The 4,480-nt window shown below is 40.1% G+C and overlaps 1 non-coding gene across 1 annotated transcript; it reads right to left on the reverse strand.

Annotated features, from left to right (window-relative positions):
- Positions 1-3,475: 3,475 nt before the first annotated feature.
- TRNAR-ACG (transfer RNA arginine (anticodon ACG)) lies at positions 3,476-3,547 on the reverse strand. Its single transcript has one exon. It is a non-coding gene; the product is annotated as a tRNA-Arg (tRNA).
- Between the last annotated feature and the right edge of the window lie 933 nt (positions 3,548-4,480).

Raw genomic sequence — 4,480 nt, forward strand, 5'->3', positions numbered from 1 at the left:
GGCTGTTTATGGAGAAGGCAATGGCACCCCACTCCAGTACTCTTGCCTGGAAAATCCCATGGATGAAGGAGCCTGGTAGGCTGCAGTCCATGAGGTCGCTGGGAGTCGGATACGACTGAGTGACTTCACTTTCACTTTTCACTTTCATGCATTGGAGAAGGAAATGGCAACCCACTCCAGTGTTCTTGCCTGGAGAATCCCAGGGACAGAGGAGCCTGGTAGGAGGCCGTCTATAGGGTCGCACAGAGTCAGACATGACTGCAGTGACTTAGCAGCAGCAGCAGCAAGGCTGTTTATTTATGTGAAGTTGTCTACAGGGAGAAGTTCTTAAACATTTTTTACATACTAGGAAATTGTTGGTGATACTTTGAAAGTGAAAGTTACTCGGTTGTGTCCAACTCTTTGCTACCCCATGGACTGTTGCCTGCCAGGCTCCTCTGTCCATGGAATTTCCCAGGCAAGAATACTGGAGTGGGTGACCATTTCCTTCTCCAGGGGATCTTCCCAACCCATGGATCAAACACGGGTCTCCTGCATTGCAGACAGATTCTTTACCAACTGAGCTGCCAGAGAAGCCCTAAGATTCCACAAAATAGGAATCTGTACCCATGTCTTTCTTTGTGTTCATTTGTCACCCTGATGATTGCCCCCACCTCAAGGGCAGCTCAAATACAGTCCCCTTTTTTCTGAAAGTCACTGTCCTGTTTCATATTGCCTTCCTCCTCCAGATGTGAACTAATTGTCTTTATATATATTGGGCTGACCAAAAAGTTCATTTGGGTTTTTATGTACCATGTTATGTGGGAAAAAAAAAATGAACTTTTTGTCCAACCCAATATATGTATTATGTTTACATTGACCTTATGCTTATAGCAATTATCAAACCTTTCAAAGAACTAGCATGCCTTAGAGGTTAAGAAGACTAACATTGGTGATAGGCAGACATGGATTCAAACTGTAGCTCTACCATTTACCACATGCATCACATTAGGAAAGATGCTCCCTAAGGCTCAGATGGAGAAGGCAATGGCAACCCACTCTAGTACTCTTGCCTGGAAAATCCCATGGACAGAGGAGCCTGGTAGGCTGCAGTCCATGGGGTCGATAGGAGTCGGACACGACTGAGCGACTTCACTTTCACTTTTCACTTTCATGCATTGGAGAAGGCAATGGCAATCCACTCCAGTGTTCTTGCCTGGAGAATCCCAGGGACGGGGGACCCTGGTGGGCTGCCCTCTCTGGGGTCGCACAGAGTTGGACATGACTGAAGCCACTTAGCAACAGCAGCAGCAAGGCTCAGATACCATTGTCTGAAATACAACTATTTCAAATATCTACCTCATGCTGTTTTCTAAATGTTTTATGCTGTTTCATACCACTAGGCAGTCCCATCTGCCAATTCTTTCTGATTTCTATATCTTTACAATTTTCTTCTTTCCTTTTATTTTTGGCTTTTGGCTTTATTTTAATTATATGTATGTTTTTAATTGAAATACTCAAGATACAACACTTTGTAAATTTAAGGTTTACACATTGATTTTATACATTTATATATTGTAATATGATGACTATTATAGTGATAGCTCCTTTATTACATCACGTGTGTGTTAGTTGCTTAGTCGTGTCCAACTCTTTGCGACCCCAAGGACTGTAGCCACCAGGCTCCTCTGTCACATGTGGGCTACATTCCATGGGGCCACAGAGAAGCAAACACGACTGAGCACAATGAATCAGTGGCATTTCCTTAGGGTCAGTCCTCCTGCTATACTGATTGCACCCAGATAGTAGAAACCATACCTTGCCCCATGGGGGCTTACACAAGGCCTGACTCATATTAGGCACTCATGCTGTTTGGTGAATGAACAAATAAATGCTCACATATTTACTGGTATGAGAGACTTCTAACATCTCAAAGCTGGAGAAAGAAAGCAGTGAACGTACTTGAAGGAGCAAGAGAGTGTTAAAGGATGCAAGAAGAAGAAAAAGGAAACAGTGAACACAAAGGTAACAAAAATTAAAATGAGACACACACAAAAAAGATAAAGTAAAGAGCTAATTTTGAAAAAGTTGACCAAGGGCTCTATATTTAATAGCATTGCAAGGAGACCTTTGTTACCAGAGTGAAAAAGAGGTGAGTATCTGCAAGATACTCAGAAAAAGGGAGAAGAAAGGAGGGGGAACTTTATCAGTCACCACCCTAGATAAAGCCTTCAAAGCAGCAAATATCACAGCATTCTCTACTTGAAATATGTGTGGCCTTAACCAGAGATGGCGTTAGCCAGAAATGTTTTCAAATCTACCAGAAGAATTCAAACAGAAGATTTTTCCATCTTCTTTGCTATGGAACCATTTGTCATTTTCCTTTTAAGTCAACAGCTCAGAGCCACAGTGTCACAGGCCCACCCAACACTAAGCCAGGCTGAGTCATATCAGCAAGCAGAGTTTGACACTGACCTTTTCATATTCGGTATTTGACTGCCTGGCCCATCAGCAGGTCTCATGTCTCACTGTTTACAACTTCACTAAACTGTAAAGAGGGGACCGTCAGTCAAAATACCAAGAGCTGAAAGGTCATAGCAGGCAGCTTACTATTTGGCAATGATTTTTAATCATTCACTCTGCAATACAGCCGAGACTCTACAGTTAATTCCATTTGTTATTGACGGAAAGAATTTCACCCAACCTTTATTTTGAGGGTTTAACAAAAACCAAAGACAAATACAATGGAATTTTGACTATATTGTGGGGATTGGGGAAGATTCCGTTCAACTCAACAGGCTTTTCTTTAAGACTTTAACATGCCCAACAATGCTTTGATTGCTATGGAAAAAATAAAAGGAGCAAAAATCATGCACCTTACTTTACTGAGTTTTGGGAAAGTGTGTAGAGAGACAAGAAATACCCATATAACCCACATTTTGTCAAGCCCTTCATAGCCTGTCAGTATTAAATGAAGTCAGCAAATCACAATGGACAGACTGGATAAAATCTAGTACTGTCTTAGAATAGAACACTGTGTATCCCTCTAAAACAGGGTTTTTCAACTTCAGAACTATTGGCATTTGAGGCCAAATAATTCAGTGTTGTGGAGAGGTGTCCTGTACATTGTAACATATTTAGCAGTATTTACCAGCCCCTACCCACTGCAAGCTAATAGCACCCTCATCCCTGTTATCACAAGCAATAAAGGCTCCAGGTATTGTCCAATGTTCCCTGGGGAACAAAATCATCCCTGGTTAAGAGAAACTGTTCTAAAATGAAATAGATTTATATTCACTGACACATTATTAGTGGAAACTGAAAGATGCTGGAGACTCTTTCTCATTCATATATATATATATATATGAAGTGAAGTCGCTCAGTCATGTCTGACTCTTTGCGACCCCATGGACTCTAGCCTACCAGGCTCCTTCGTCCATGGGATTTTCTAGGCAAGAGTACTGGAGTGGGTTGCCATTTCCTTCTCCAGGGGATCTTCCCAACCCAGGGATCAAACCCGGGTCTCCTGCTTCGTAGGCAGACGCTTTACCATCTGAGCCACCAGGGAAGCCAGCTGGTACTTCCATATCTATCTATCTATCTATCTATCTATCTATATATATATATATATATATATATATATATATAAAATGAATAGATGAAAGAACCTTCCACCTCTGGCACTTGTATAAGACTCTCATTCAAAAATATATATATACACACACACACATATAAGAAATACATATGTATATATACATATAAACACCACTGTCTTGTACTTTTCAATAATAATGTATTTTATATACTATTATGTACATAGTAGCATGTATACGTAGTACAGAAAATCTAGACAAATGATTCTCAACCCTGTCTACACATTATAATTAACAGAGGAGTTTTTAAAACAATCTCATGGGATATGACCTGGGTTCTGGTATTTTTTTCAAAGTTTCTCTAGTGATTCTATTGTTATTCAACCATGGTTGATAACCATCCAGAGGGCTTGTTAAACACAAATAGGACGGCCTTGCCTCCAGAGTTTCTGAATTAGTAAGGCTGGGATGAGGCCTGATAACTCACAATTCTAACAAGTTCCCAAGTGACACTCACAGTGCTGGTCCAAGGATCAAACTGAGAATCACTGTTCTAGAATGATGTACTCCAGATTATTAATGGTGCTCTTTTTCTCTCTTAAATGGAATTCTAGGGCAGAGGAAAAGGGAAAATTGTACTCCTAATCTTAAATTCTTCTGTGGTACTTGAATGTTTAGTATTATTGCTTTTATAATAGCTTCTTAAATTTCCAAAAATAATGAGTATGTTGCCATTATTTCAAGTCCCCTTTATATTCCTTCTAAGTTTCCTCCCCATCCTTTCATCAAAGATAATTACTATCTTGAATATTTTGTTAATCATTTTCTCACTGGATAAAAGTAGTTTTATCACCTATACCTGTATCCACAAAAATGCATTAGCTAATTTTGGCTATTTTCTAAAAAAC

The sequence above is a fragment of the Bos indicus genome, chromosome X, assembly GCF_029378745.1.
Source record: "Bos indicus isolate NIAB-ARS_2022 breed Sahiwal x Tharparkar chromosome X, NIAB-ARS_B.indTharparkar_mat_pri_1.0, whole genome shotgun sequence".
NCBI lineage: Eukaryota > Metazoa > Chordata > Mammalia > Artiodactyla > Bovidae > Bos > Bos indicus.